Source organism: Nelumbo nucifera, chromosome 2 (assembly GCF_055504915.1).
Source record: "Nelumbo nucifera cultivar China Antique chromosome 2, China Antique-T2T, whole genome shotgun sequence".
NCBI lineage: Eukaryota > Viridiplantae > Streptophyta > Magnoliopsida > Proteales > Nelumbonaceae > Nelumbo > Nelumbo nucifera.
The window spans coordinates 94,931,146-94,947,902 of NC_142650.1; positions in this window are offsets into that span (position 1 = coordinate 94,931,146).

The window sequence follows — 16,757 nt, forward strand, 5'->3', positions numbered from 1 at the left end:
ATCCACACCTCTAACCCCAAGCTATTGGTTACTGACTTAGTGGTCATCAATGCAGTGGTGTTGTTGGTTAGTCTTGCTTTGGCGGCTGTTCTGGGCTGATTTCTCTGGACCACCACCCAGAGAGGTGGTGGTGTGCACCGACCTCCTACTAGGTCCCAAGGTGGGGTTTGACCCTGAGGTGGGGTTATGACCCGAGATGGCCCTGCGCCCCGAGAAGGAGACCAGCGCCCGTTCTGCTGGTTCTCTACTTGATTCTAGTATTGGTGGAGAGGGGGGAACTGTTGCTAATAATATTGCTGGTACTGGTAGTGCTAGAACTGTTGAATCTATTGCATCTGAATTTGCATAATCACCCCACGGATCAACCTATCTTGCGGTGGCGGTGGTTGTCGAGGTGGTTGTTGATCATTCCTCCTGCTCGGCTCTGGTGCATCCCTCCACTGGTTAGTGGGTCGGTCTGCTACTTCCCTATTTTGATTTTTGATGAAATGCTTCAGGTATCCTCAGCAGATCAGCACCTCGATTTCATCCTTGAGGTTGCGGCAAGCTTCAGTGTTGTGCCCAACATCACAGCGAAAATGGCAGTATAGTTTGGGGTTTTTGGTTGTTGGGGTCTCCTTGCATCGTGGGTGGCCACTTGACATAGCCAGTATCTTTTATCACCATCAAAATTTCACCCCACTTAGCATTCAGGTGGATTAGCTAGACTTTTGGATGGGAGGGATCCTAAATCACCGACTTGACCTAGAACCCCAGGGTGGTGACTTTTTCAATGACTTGCTTCGCCTGCGCGGGGACTTGCTTCGGTTTGGCGACTTACTTTCCCATAGCCGGTGCTTGTGGTTGTTGCCTCCTTCATCTTCTCTTTTCCTCTTCTTGCACTGGTGTAGCTCTAACTGGGACCCGAGGGCTTCCTTTGCCTTGATGAATTTGTTGGCGTAGTCGAGGAACTTTTCCATGGTTTTTGGACGGTTCAACCCAAGATAAACAACGAAAGCCGGCGTGATGAACTCCCTTCTGGACCACAGTGAGTTGCACAGCTCAGTCGAGGTCAGGTATCTACAAACTCTCCACATTGAACCTCTTGATGTAGCTCCTGATTGACTCATTCTCCCGTTGATCATGTTTAGAAGGCTTGTTGCGGACTTTGGGCACTTCTTACTTGTGATGAAGTGGGTGGTGAACAGGTCCACAAATTGTGCCCAACTCTTGATCGAGCTCAGTGGTAGATTCCTGTACAATGACCTCGTTGTGTCTCTGAATGTTGTCAAGAAGGCCATGCACAGACTTGCTTCATATGCTTCGGCTAGTAGCATCAGGGACTGAAAGTTGTCGACGTGGTCATTGGGGTCGGAGTTCCCATCATTCATCTCCAGTGCGGGCGTCTTAAAACCTTTCGGCCTTGGGGCCGAGATGATCTCCGGTGCGAGGGGGGAAGGCCGTCACAATAGAACAGGAGCCGGTTGTGCAACCACTGAGGTCACTTCTTCCCTCCCCTTCTCTACCGCTACTATAGGTACACTACTTTTTCCCGAGGTGCGATGTGCTTTGTGATGGTGTCGTTTCCTTGTTGCTTCTTGGTTTGTGATGTTGACTTCTGTCTGGGCCTGAGTCTCAACCCTAGTTTTTTCCCGATCTCAAACACTGTCATGAGGTGGAAGCTGGTCTCTATTGATGACATTCTAGCGAGGATGATGTTGGCTATTGTGGGGTTAGAGGGGTCTCGAACTACATCCGCGCCTCTAACTCTGAGCTATTGGTTACTGACTTGGTGCTCATCATTGCAGTGGTGTTGTTGGTCAGTCTTGCTCTAGTAGTTGTTCTGGGCCAATTTCTCTGGACCACCACCTAGAGAGGTGGTGGTGTGCACCGACCTCCTACTGGGTCTCAAGGTGGGGTCTGACCCTGAGGTGGGGTTAGGACCCGAGATGGGCCCATGCCTCGAGAAGGAGACCAACGCCTGTTCTGCTGGTTTTCTACTTGATTCTAGTTCTGGTGGAGAGGGGGGAACTATTGCTAATAATATTGCTGGTATTGGTAGTACTGGAACTATTGGATCTGCTGCATCTGAATTTGCATGATCCATACACTCTGCATCAACTCATGGAACTATTATGCTCCAACCCCAGGAGGAACCACAAAAGGCTCTACAACTGGGAGGGCGGCACTCACATGAGGCAAAGGTGGATTGATCAGTTGGGTGATGTAGGTCTAGTTGTGGACGACCAATGCCCCTAGGATGGTTAGGGGAATAGAAAACTGACCATGGTCACTGAGGGGATCTCTGGGTTGAAACCATGTTGGTCCTGCCCCCCAGTGACATTGATCTCAATGCTCTTTCTGATGTTGCTTTGATGAGACCATTGATAAAATCTTACAGAGAAGTTGAGTAGGTAGGAGTGAGAGCTTAGCTTTTTGTAGCGGTTCCCACAGATGGCGCCAATTAATGGTGTGCGATTTGGTTGCTCCTAGCTGGATGGCAGCTTGGATGTTGATCGTTTAGTTAGCTGGTCGAACTAAAAGACAGGAAAGCTCAGAGAACCCAGGTGGCTAACCCAATGTGGTTGCTCCGACACTTAAGTTAGTAACTGATTGTGCGAGTTGGTCATTCTTGAGTGCAAGAGTGCTAGTAAGCAGTAAATTGCACATACCTGGGTTACAGGGGCTGGTGCCCTTATATAGATGAACTGCGGTGGGTCTCACAAAACACCTCAGAGATCCTCAGCCCACGCTCTTAGGAGTCCATTCCGCACCAAAATGTTGATATCATGCTAGCCAATAAGGCTTATTGAGTCCATCCAATTCGGGCGAGATGAGGACAAGGTCTATAGTTGTGCAGCGTGATCTCAAAGAACTAGGAGGTACCTGGCATGCTTCTAGAAATCTGCTATGTGTCACCTTGGTAGGTTGGACCATCCCGAGCTACTCAGACCTTGGTATTTGCCGAGGTGCTCGAGACACCCGAGGTGGCCTGGCCCACCAAGGTGATAGGGAATGCTGAGGTGGCAGGAGATGCTGAGTTACAATCCAATCCGCAAGTCACATCCACGTGTCTGTTGTTTAGTAGGTCGGGCCAAATCACCCCTCATCAGTTATTAATATTAATTACACTAACTCTGTTTGATTTCAGTTATAAGTAGTACTTATTTTTATAAGTATTTAAAAAAAGTGTTGGGATCACACTTTAAGTAAAGAACTTATACCTATTTGGTAAATAAGTCAAGTATAAGTGCTTATTTTCAAAAAAGGCACTTAACAAATAAGCATGTTGAAGGTGTTCTAAAATTTTGGTCGGAAACCCTACCAAAAGTTCACCGGCAACAATAGGTAAGGCTCCGTAATCCTATTACTTTGGTTGTTTTGAGTTTTTATCTCTTTTTCTTGTATATCTTAGTAAAAGTAGATTTTATTTCGATTTTTCAGTAGTATGAATTGAAAAAATGATGCAATGTTGTATGTGTGTTTGGTTTTACAACACTTTGTATGAATAACCATGTTTTTATTTCTCATTCATGTTGAATATTACGGAAATATAAGGTTATTATTTGAATTTATTTCTGTGTTCTTACCTATTTTGAATTTTGCTTCATTTTTTCTGGATTTTTAATTTGAATAATTGGTGATATTTTTTTTCTAAAATCCTTATTTCACTCTCGTTTAATAATATGTTGAATGTTGAATTTTGTACTTGAATTTTAACATTAACAATAATATACTAAATATGTGATTACATTTTGGTGTTTATTGATTTTTAATGTGAATATTTGTGATTACATTCTTGTTGATTTTTTTATTGTATCGATTTTGCATATTTCTAATGTTGTCTACATTTTTTTATCAATCTGAATTCTCATTTATTTTTTTGTTATATGAACAAAAATTGTTTTTCTACTTGTTTTTAGATTTCTCATTGCAATTGTGTGATGTGTTTTACATGTTCCTTTATTAAATCGAAATTTCATTTTTTTTATTATTAATATGAAAAAATTATTAGCCTATTTTTTAAAATTTCATTTATTCTTTTATTATTAATATGAATAATAAATGTTATCCTTTCTTTTCAAAATTTCTTATTGCTATTAGTATTTTATTACTATTATCATTATTATTACATAATTACTATTATATTAATAATTATAATTTGTAGGTTATCGCTAGTAGTCAAGGGAAAAATGGGGGGCTACTACTTAAAAGTGCTTTCTGGAAGTATTCTGTGAAAACTACTCCATGAAAGTACTTTCTATGAGTATTTTATGAAAACTGCTCATTGAAAGTACATTCTAGAAGTATTTTGTGAAAACTACTCCTTAAAAGTATTTTTTGGGAGCATTTTGTGAAAACTGCTCCTTGAAGGTATTTTCTAGAAGTACTCTTCAATATTTGTTGTTGATGTCGTTGTTGTTGTTGTTGTTGTTGTTGTTGTTGTTATTGTTATTATTATCATTAGTATCATTATTATTGTTATTATACATTATTATCTTTTTTATTTGGGTCCACATGGCACTCAATGTGTGGGTCCATATGGGCTCTCATGTGTTAGGACATGGTGATATGGCGAGTTTCCTTGAAACGAATAAATATAATATGTGAAAAGCATTGTTTATATGTGTGGGTGAAATGAGGGGATACAATTGTCATTTATGCTAAAATAAGCATTTGTGGGGAAAGTAACTCACCAAACATTCCCATCCCAATGAGTTCTTAAAAAATGGAACAAGTGATTTGGCAAATGGACCACCAAACAACCTTAAGTGGTTAAAATAAGTACTTACAATAAGCACTTTACAACCAGTCCCAGGTTGTTAAAAAGTTTACAAAAATAATTTCCATTAATTGTGGAACCAAAGAGGGCCTAATAATTATTATTGGAATTTTTATTACACTAATAATTATAAGTGTAATTTACATAAATAATTTCCATTATTTTATAATTTTATTGAAAATTAATAATTATTCAAAAGTTTTCAATTGTATATTTTTGTAATTTTGAAGACCACTGTTACAATAATTTACTAATTATTTATTTATTGCTAAGAATTATTAAACTAATATTTGTTGGCATATTTATTCCAATAATAATTATTATTAGTGTACTAACAATTACTAAATTACAATAGAATTTCATTCATCTGTTATTTTGAAAAATGCAAGGTTTTAAAAAACAGAATAGTCATAGAGCCATTATGGAGACTGTTTCTCGGGTCAAATGGTTCGACTGTTTAGTTCAAATGGACAACCCGTTTTGACTTAAGAAATAAAAGAATAAAAATAAATAAAATAACAATGGCTAAAAACCGTTGTCCAGGTTGATGGTTCAACCATCTAGGTCAACGGGTCGTTGACAAATCAATGGTTTTTTTTTTTTTTTTTGCCAAAAAGTAGTTTTAGGATGAAACAGAACAGGTTATCTAACTGGTTCCTGGGTCAACCAGTCCAACTATCTAGTCCGGTCTGGTTTTCAAAGCCATGGATAAATGTAATTATAGTAATTTTGAAATAACCATAAATCCACAAATTAGTTAACTATTTATTGACAATAAATATTGCACTAGGCATATTTACTCCAAGAATATTTATTATTAGTATAATAAAAATTGTTAAATTGCAGTAAAATTCCATTAATCATTACACTGAAATCTATTCTTGTAAAACTACTTTAATTATTGTAATTTTGAAATAATTTTCATTCCACTTACTAATTAATTATTTATTGGAAATAATTTATTCCAATTTGGAAAATAATTAATTAATTGGAAATTTTCATTCCAATTTGGCTAAATGTATTGGAAAAATAATTTTCCAAATTACAAAAAACAATTCATTGTATTTGTTGGAAAATAGTTATTTTTTTTATAAATAAGTACTGAAAATAATTCCAAATTTTCTAAATGTATTAAAAATTAATATTTATGAATTCTTATTTTCATACCAAGTTTTCTCAATTATATATAAACACTTTTTATTTTATTTTATACACCTAAGTCCCTCTTGCTGTAATATTTAATTTATTTTGTTCAATTCATTGTAAATGCATTAAATACTATAATGTTTTGATATTTCTATTCCCATTTAATGTAACTTTTCCCATGATGTTATTTATTTTTGTAAATTAACAGTATTTGATAGAGATTAAAAACTCTTGAAAGTTATTGGAAAATAAAACATAAATCAGTATAATGTTGAAAAAATTTCGGAAAGTTCATTTTATTTGTGTAATTATTGAAAATTATTGATAATTTGTGTTCTTTTTCTTTGTAAATTATTGAAAACAGCTGAAATTTGTTGAAAATTTGTGTAATTTTCATTGTAAATTATTGAAAATCAACTTTTGCAAATAATAACTAAATTATTTATTGCATTTCAGGAAATTAGTTTGGAAAACTGTAATTACATTAATTTAGTAATTATCAGTAAACTATTTCCAGAAAATTATTCAATAAAATTATTGTTATTATTGAAAATTGCCAAAAATTCAAACAATAAATAATTATATTCATAAAATTATAAATTATTTAAAATTTTAAATCAATAAATAATTGAATAATCATAAAAGTGATAATTATTGAAATATTTCAACCAGAAAATTATTCCAGCAGGTTTCGAAGTAAAATTAAAAAAGCTTTATGCTGCCATCTCTTGCTTGATCATGTCAACACCATGTCCTCTATGCACTGTCATCTGTGTGTCAAGCAATAAGTGGAAATTGTTCTTCTTGAAACATTGTGGCATTTTGTAATTTGACAAGCCCACGGGCCATAAATTAAACCATACACCAATGGTCCTACGCGTAAAAACTAGAATAACAACAACAACACTAATACAAATAATAATAATAATAAGAGTCCTATGTGGTTACATTTTCTCATTGGTCTAAGTGTTTTAATACGTCTCATTTTCTTTGGATCCTTAGTTTGCTAAAGACACTTCTTTGATTTCATTTTCTAAATTTCTAGACTTTCATTGCCTTTAATGGCTGGTACATTAAAACTTCAATCTCATTTTGCCTCAGAAATAAAGTGTGCTTGTTTTGTTCTGGTGTTAAGGATTGTATTGGGCCAATTCCAATCCAATTGACAGAACCTCTCCCCACCCACCGTCACTTCCCATCCCCTGCGCATGCGGTACTCCATATCCCATATTCTTGTGTGTTCTTATATTTTGTAAAGTCAACTTGGACTGAATGGAAGTGCATGATAACTATAGTAAATCAAAACTAACATGTAATGAGACAATTAACAAATTGAAAACTTGACCAATCAACAAATTGGATTTGCATCCTTGCCAAAATGCAAAAAGAAAAAAAAAATGGATCCACACCAAGAGTCTAGCTGGCTATAGACACCTTACAACTGGGTAATTTTGTGGACCTTCTATCTAGTGGGCCCATAGTACAAAGTCACCATGTCAAGATTTCCATATAGTATAGGACTCCTACAATTGGGTAAGTTAAAGAGTAGAATCACAGGTCACCACCCTTAGCTTTCTTTTTGTTACTTCTTTCCTGTTATGTTTTTAATTTACTGCATGAAATTTGTTGAGTTTTTACTCTTACACCTAACCTCGGCTCATAATCATTAGAACACTGCCTATAGGAAATGACCTCTTCCATGACTACAAAATGCAGTGTCATACTCTTTGCTCGCATGGATCTTATAATTAAAACATTTGCAAATCATTTTCGTAAAATAATAATATAGCATATAAATATATTTTTGGAATCAAATTTCAAATACAGTTGAAGTCCATTATCGGTTGTATAGGTTTTTATCAGAGAGAGTGTAAACCCTGACATTCACACCCTTTGACAAAGGGGCCAATTCTATCACTATGATCATTCACTCAAGTAACTTCCCAAACTATCCTAACATGCTCAAATATTTGAGTCTTGATGGATCTCACTAATTGGTACATCAAATGTACCTTAGTCCAATACATAGTATAGTATCATAATCAAGTCTGGGGTCAAGCATAACATTTTAGTTTTGCCCATCTATCTCCAAGGTGTAGTATCCCTTGCAGTTGAAACAAGCTATTCCATCAGTTTAGCAACACACTAATGTTAGCCTTGTTAGGATAAACTCCCTAAATCTATCCAATGGTTAAGAACATTTTAAACTAACATGAGACTTATAAGTGTCCAATTTAAAGAGTAATTCATAAAAGTATACAAATTTAACATAAAATAACGATGTACTTTATTTATTTACTATAAATGTTTGTATACAACAATCTGATTGGAGCTAAGGGCATCATACATTGTCTAACACAAAAGATAGTTTCAATGTGTTAATTATAAGTAAAACAAACAATAATTACGTGGCTATGGGGACTTTGTATATGGGCCCATTTAGGTTCCTAACACATACTAAGTCCCAAAAGATGGAGGCAAAGAGAAAGTAGACCAGCTATATGCCACCCCACTAGGGGTGTTACTTAAGCGGGACCAACCCAGCCCACAATTTTACACATTCTGGGCTTCAATTTTTGGTCCTTAAGGCTAGATCTGGTCCGAAAGTTCAAGCTTCTTTATTTTTTGGTAGCCCAAAGCTAGCCCGAGGTCGACCCTATCTTATTCTAACCCAAGCATAACCCACCTATGTGCATACATATATGTATATACAAACACATATATGCACTTACGTTTTGATAAATCATACACACATGCATATGCTCACATTAAATTTTAGTGTGGGCTGATTGACCAACTGGAGCCCAATAGGCTCGAGCCCAACCCAAGAGCATCAAATTTCAGTTTTAATTATGTCCATGTTGAACAATTTGGGCTTGACAGCCTTAGGCCCAATGACTCCATTGCTTCCACGAGGGAGCATTGGGCACTTGAGCAATGCGTGTGTGAACTGCATATTCAGCTGTCCAGTCAACGGTTAATTTCTAGGAGACATTTGATATCAGTTGAATTGGCAGAACTGAAAAACTTATTAATTTGTCTTTTACTGAATAAGTTTTGATGGAGGTTATGAGTTTTTTAAAGGCTGAACTTGAAGTTGAGAAAAGAACCAGGATATCCTTCAATATTTTCTTGTTTAATCATTTACTTATCCATTAATTAAGTTGAATAAATAATTTTATTTAATAAACTTGCTAATAATTTTCCAAAGAAAATGAAAGAGAACGGAATCAAAACCGAGCCTGTCTTCAAACAGTCACACTCTTATTCACCACAATAATCGTGTTTTTCTTATCCTACTCCCAACAAAGTTTATGCCATAAACATTAACACATGATCCCATAGAGTGGAAATGTATAATAAGTACATCAACCATTTAATTAACAAGTTAGTTCAACAGTTGTCTTTATCAAAAGGAATTAATTATTCCAAAAAAGTTGTCATATAGTCAGCTCACCAAACCCAATAGTAAAATGGCCTTATTATCAACTTAATTGATAAGAGTTGGGAATCTAATTTCACATGCCCCTTATGTGTGGAGAAAAAAGAAAAAGCAATCATATGGGATAAAATAATATTTTTTCTTTTATATACAAAATAACAATAATAAATAATAATAATAATAATAATAATAATAATTGATGAGAACAGATTTGGCCCTCCACTAACATCATGACACATGACATCTCGGAACAACTGGATGACACCATAAACTACCTAGGCGATAATTTACCTTAACCAAAATGATGGAGTCCCAGTTAGTGACCTGGCACTGTTGCCAACTTGGCAACCTACCTTTGTCATCGACCTGATGACCTAGAAAATCATGTAATAACTAATTAATTTAATCTACTCCTACCGTGTCCTTTGGGGTGGACCAGCCAAGTAGATCTTTCTATCATCAAAGGGGCATTCAATAGGGCTGCCCTTTTAAGTCTTTGTTTATTCTTTACTCTGAAGTGATCTCCACTCAATTATCTTTTCATCTCCACAATACTGATTTGCTCTTAGTTTAAAACTGCACCGTGAATTAAGGGTTAATACTCAAATCATGCCAAATCTCGCATCTGTTTTAGTAAGGAATGTGACTTTCTAATTGAGAATTTTAAAGCTAAATTATCTGATTGGATATCACAAGTACTGCGCGCCTATGGTTTCAGAAAAGATTCTAGCTTTAGTCTGCAACTTAAATCCATTGAAATTTGATTTAAAAATTACAAATATTAACAAAAATTAGTAAAAATAGTGAAACTTTAATAAAATTAGTAAAATGAATAAAATTTTATTTAACTAATAAAATCATTAAAAATATAAAAAATAATTATATTTATACTAAAAATAATTTTATTAATAAATTTGTTTTTAAAATAACGAAACTAAAATTAAAACCAATTTATGCTACAAGTTGTTTATGCTTGGGGTTTGAAATTGTATATTTCTGTAATGTAATGTTTGCATTTCCCATCTATCTCTTCCTTTTTTCAATACGTATCAAGTTATGGTGACCTTGGAACGGGAAGCCTACTAAAACCACTTTCTGAGCATTAGACATAACTCAAAAACTAATACTTTAATTTAACTTGGACCAAGTTCGCTTAGAGACCCATCTATCCCAGCAATAGATTAATATAATATTATATTAACTTCTAACAGGTCCTAATTAATTCCTAATTATAAAACTTTTTCCTGAAATTTGGGCCCCACCGTCCCTCCCCCCTTCCCCCCCTCTCGCTTTCTTCCCCCTTTTCTCCTATTGGTCTCTCCTTATTTCTCCGCCTTTCATGGCCATGGATAGGGGTGGGTTTGAACAGAGTCAAGCTGAATAGTTAGATATTCGAGCTCGACTTGCCAAGGCAGCATGAGGTTTGAGTTTGAGTTGATATCGGTTCGAACCAGAACTTTGAGGTCGAGCCAAAAGCTCAGAAGCTCGAGCTTGGTTCAGCTCAAGTTCGACTTGAGAAAAATGTCTTATAAAAAAAAAATTATTTAATATTTAAAAATTAGGAATTAAATAATTAGCTATTATTATATATAAAAATAAAAATATTATATAATATTTTTTATTTTATATATATTATTTTCTATAATTTTATTATTATTATTATTATTATTATTATTATTATTATTATTATTATTATTATATGTATATAACTATTCAATCTCGATTTACAAACCTCATGAGCTGAGCTTTATTAGGCTTAAACTAGGCTCGAAGCTCAATTAAAACCAATTTAAACCAAACTTTTCATAAACCAAACTCAAATAACTCGTAAAAAACTTGATTCATGACAACCCCTTACCATAGATAGTAATTTGAGCTCATACGTAGGGACAAACTTCACCATTGTTGTATGGATTTCTTTATAGCTGATGGACTTGCCAAATTGCCAATTTATTCCTCGTTTTAACCCTTTTAAAAGCTTATCTCTACACTGATGACAGAACCATAAAATAGAATTAAGCTCATATCTGAATTTAAACCCATTGAATATGTATAGCACATGGGTCCAATCAGTGATCATTTTTCTTGCACATGTTATGAGATTAAATAATGTCAAATAAAAATTAATTGTTGATGAATTTTTATAATTATTTCATTTAATTTGATCTCGATCATATACGATACATTGCCCCAAGGAGTATGGCATTGACGCGGTCAATAGAAGCGAGAGCAGAGCTTTCATTTGTTTTTAGTTTTTTTTTTCATAAAATATTTATTTTATTTTTAGTTTTTTATTTTGAAAGGGAACTATTTGTGTTTGGATTGCTAATTTCTCAAAGTCAGCTTACAGTAATTCAGTTTGAGTTGAGTAGTTGGTCAATTCAAGTTTGAGTTTGGCAATGGCAATACCAGACTCAAGTGGCTCGCGAGAATAATGGAGCTCATAATAAAATACTGTTTTATAAATACAAATACACATTAAAATAATATAAGCAAATACATTTAGAAATGATTTTTATAATATATTTTTATTTATATTTTGTTTAATATTAATTTATCTATAATTGTTTAACATATTTTTAATATCATTAATATTGATTTATTTATAATTTTTAATATTAATTTATTTATAATCATCTCAAGCCGAGTTAATCTCAAAAAGTCCGTGAGTATCAACTCAAATCAAATTCAAGCTAAATACATAAAACTCGAATTGAAATACACCACACCAGCTTTGTATAGTGGTCATTGGACCAGTATTGCTGGTGGAAATACTCTCTCTCTCTCTCTCTCTCTCTTTATATATATATATATATATACAAAAAGTTGTGAAATAAATCAGCTCTATTAAGCTGACTCGGGGCCGCCAGCCTATATTTTGGCACTCAAAAAAAGAACATTCTTTCTCTTCTCCTCTCTTTCCTTTCTCTTCTCTTCTTCTTCCCGTCATTGTATGACCAGATCTTTAAAACAAAGACTTTTTCAATTATTTATCAAGAAAAAAAATGAATTGCTTTATAAATGCCCTTATCTATACAAATGGAAATGAACCCCTTTAAATTGTCAAGTCTTTCAGAGTTTCCTCTGAACTTTTTGTTTAAAAACACTAAGAAGACAAGAAAAGAAAATTTATAAATGATTCCATAGAAGTTCATTAAACATAATACTTAGATACTCAAAAATAAAAAGATCACAATTACAAGTAATAAAAAGATTACAAACCAAGTGCAGCATATGAAAACCAATATGGTGTTGGTTTATCGTATGAAAACCAATATGATAATCTACATATGAAAATTTTTATTCTATTGAGTTTTCCAATAAAAATTAAGCAATTTTCATGAATCATGATAGTCTGCATATGAAAATCAATCATGATGGTGTTGTTTTATCATATTGAGTTTTTCAATAAAAATTAAGCAAAAAATTAAGCAGTTTTCATGAATCATGATAATCTGCATATGGAAATCAATATGGTGTTGGTTTATCATATGAAAACCAATATGATAATTTGCATATGAAAATTTTTATCATATTGAGTTTTCTAATAAAAATTAAGCAAAAAAATCAAAGCTCACTGTCGGTCGCCGCTGCTCCTTGTTGCTGTTGATTACAAAAGGAAACCTGCCGTTGCAAAATCATCAGCCACTACTGCAAAATCATTGACTGTTGTTGCTCCTTGTTGCTCCTTGTTGCTGCTGATTACAAGAGGAAGGAAATCTGCCGCTGCTTCTTGTTGCTCACTATTGTAGATGAAGCTCTTTTTAGGAAGGAAATCCATTGTAGTCGTCGGTCATCGCGATTCACCGTCGGTCATGGCTGCCGCAAGTCATCCGTCGCGCTGTCGGAGTATGAGGTTTGAACGGAAGGAAGGCTGGAACTTGGAATGGTTACAACAAAAATGAACTTTCATTCTAATCCTAACTCGTATGGCTGGAATCGAGGGACATGAATGACATTTTTTTGTTTTGTTTTTTTTTAAATCGAACGAAAATGAATTACGCTACCCAAACTGCTGCCTGGTCAAATGGTTTAGTGGATCGATCGCCCGGATCAATGATATTTTGACCTTTTCAATGGTTATTTAATAAATAATGATTTACAGTATAACTGGACCCGAGGATTGACCAGTTACCATTTTTCCAATCCGACCATATGGTCCGGTCCAGTTTTGGAAACCATGCTTGACCTGAAGATGAATGAAGGAGGGAGTGGGTCTCTATTACTGATGTTCTCGTGAACATAGACTGGATCCTGGTTGTTATGGGGGATAGAGGGGTCTTGAACTGGGTACTTGCCTCTTGCCCGCTATTGGTTGCTGATGTAAGGTTCCTAGTTCTTGTGATGCGATCGCTAGCTACTGCTGATCGGTCTTGCTTTGTCGGTTGTGTTGGGGCTGATTTCTCTAATCTACCTCTTGCCGAGGTGGTGGTGTGCACAGACCAACTATTGGGTCTCGAGGTATGGTCTGGCCATGAGGAGTTGTGACCCGCGAAGGCCTTGCACCCCGGGGGGAGACTGGCAAAAGCTCTACTGGTTTTGAGTCTAATTCTGGTTTGGATTGTTTTGATGGAGTGGAGGGAACTCCCGGTAGTAGTAGTAGTAGTATTGTTGGTACTGCCGGAACTAGTGGATCTACTACATTTGAAGTTGCATGACCCGGAGCATGAGCTCATGGAACTGTTGTGCTCCGACCCCAAGAGGAACCATAGATGGTTTTGCAGCTGGGATGGCAACGCTCACATGAGGCAAGGGTGCATTAACTGACTAGGTAGCAAACAACTGGCTCTGAACTGTTGATACCCCTAGCATGGAGAGGGGGATGGTGAACTAGACATTAGTCACTGAGGGGTCTCCTGGTTAAATTCAGGTAGGTCCTACCCCCCAGTGATGTTCATCTAGATGCTTTTTTTAGTGTTGCTTGAAGATGCCATTAGTAAAATATGCAAGGAAAGCGAAAATAATGGAGACTTAGCTTTCCATCGCGTTCCCACAGACGACACCAATTGATGGTGCGCAATCTATTTGCACCTAGCTAGATGGCAGCTTGAACATTGGTCGTTTAATTAACCGATCGAACTATAAGACAGGATAGCTCAGAGAACCCAGGGTGGCTCACCAGGCATGGTCGCTTCGTTGCTTAAGTTAGTATCTAGTTGTGTGAGCTAGTAATCTTGAATGCAATAGTGTTAGTTAGTAGTAAATTACGCTTACCTTGTGTTAATGGGTTAGATGCCTTTATATAGGCGAGCTGTTGTAGGTCTTACGAAACACCTCCAAGATCTTTGGGCCACTCCGTTAAGAGTCTGTTTCACACTAGGAGGTGGACATCATGCTAGCCGATAAAGCTTATCGAGTCCGTCTGATCCGAGAGGTATGTGGATAAGGCCCAAAGACACGCGACGTGATCCCGTGAAGTTCGGTGATAGTTAGGTAGCTTCTAGAAGTAGGTTACGTGTCACCTCGGCAAGTTGGGTTACCACGAGCTGCTCGGTCCTCAGTCTTGGCCGAGGTACCCGAGGTGACCTGGCCTACTGAGGTGGCACAAAGTGCCAAGTAGATATCTAATTAGAAGATAGCATCCACATGTCCGCTTATGGGCAGGTCGAGCCAAATCACCCCTCATTAGTTTAGACAAGTGAGAAAGAGAGGATAAGAGGAAGAGGAAAATAGAGAAGAGAAAGAAAGAAAGGAGAAGAGAAAGGGATGGAGGAGAGAGTAGATCGCCACTTTAAGAGTTGCACCGGTGATCAGGAAAAATAGAGGAGGAGGTACCGGGAAGGTGAAGAAGAGAAAGAGAGAGAGTGAGAGAGAGAAAGAAAGAAAGAATGGGAGAAGAGACCATATCGAGGAGAAACCAAATTTCCACCACTAATTCGCTGTGTGAAGAGGTTGAAGGAGATTAATAGTGCTGATTCTAAGGGATTCAATTACTTGGAAAAATACCTTTATCTTAGGAAATACCTACATCAGATGAGTTCCAAGGTATCACTTCTCCAAGTAAAAGAAAGAAACAAAAACAAATAGAGAAATAAATCATATACCTTAAGGTTAGGGGTTAGAAGTAGTTAGATCAAATTACAAGAATATCCTTTATATGTGTAGGGGTATTATGACCCGATGGGCTGGTTTTCCCAAAATTTAATGCGGTTTGGGTTAAATAATCAAAACCTAACCCACCCTACACCCGGTTTGGGTTTAAAACAAACACTAAGGTTAGGGCATAGAAGTTAAACCAAATTACAAGAATACCCTTTATATGGATAAGGACATTATGATTGACGGGCCAAGTTAACTAAACATGCACCGAATTTGGATTAAATAATCAAAACTCTAATATGAACCTACACCCTAATAGGCCTAACCCTAACCTGACAATGCAGGGGTGAATCAAGTCCAATTTACTATTTAACTTAACTCATTGGCATCTTATACAAGATTAGACACTCTCACTAGGGTTTCTGTTTCAAAGTGGTTAGAACAACTAAACATATCTCACAAATATAATACTTAAGTTGGATTGAATTTACTTGGCTCAACTAGAAATGTCATAAGGTTTTTTTAACTTTAATTTTGCTTAACAAGGCTCACGCATCAAATAGATTGTGACTAGTTTCACATTAATCCAATCCCATTGGGTCCCGGTGGGTGGTTATGGGTTGAAGCAAATTTGATACAATGAAATTGTAGGGTCGAAGTATTTGCACATATATTCTTAATTGATATAAATTAACTAATTCTGAGACAACCAGATTTGATTTAGCTTCTCATTTCTATTTTCGTCCATTTAGATTTTGGTTTGGGTCAGGCATATTCGATTCTATTTGGTTGGTCTAAACCCTATCCGTTACCATCCCTTCGAGAGTGTAAATACTAAATACTGATTTTTGCTCTTTTTTTTTAAACACAGTGAATATCTATCTATCTATCTACCTATCTATCTATCTATCTATCTATCTATATATATATATTAAAACTGGTCCATCCATGTCAGTATAGATCTCCTTTGAGAAAAGTTATTTATCTATTTTTATCATTTTTTATATTCTTTTATTTTCTTTTGTTTTAAAAATATAAAACAGTAATCATTCCTTATCTTGATTAGATTAAACAACCAATGAAATGCACTTTCCAAAAACCTAAATAATCTTTTCTCCTAAAATTTGTCCTAAACTACCTCCCCCACTTTCTCCAAAATTATCACTAATTCCTATTTATCTTCTAAATTATCTCTAATTCATAATTATCCTCTCCCCTACTTTTTAAATATATCTATCTAAATAAAGTTTGGATTAAAAAATACTAGAATTATTTAAATATGATAACAAAATTATAGAATAAAATTAAAATATTCATTAAAAACACAAAAAATAATTTTATATTTTTACAAAATATATCATGAAATTA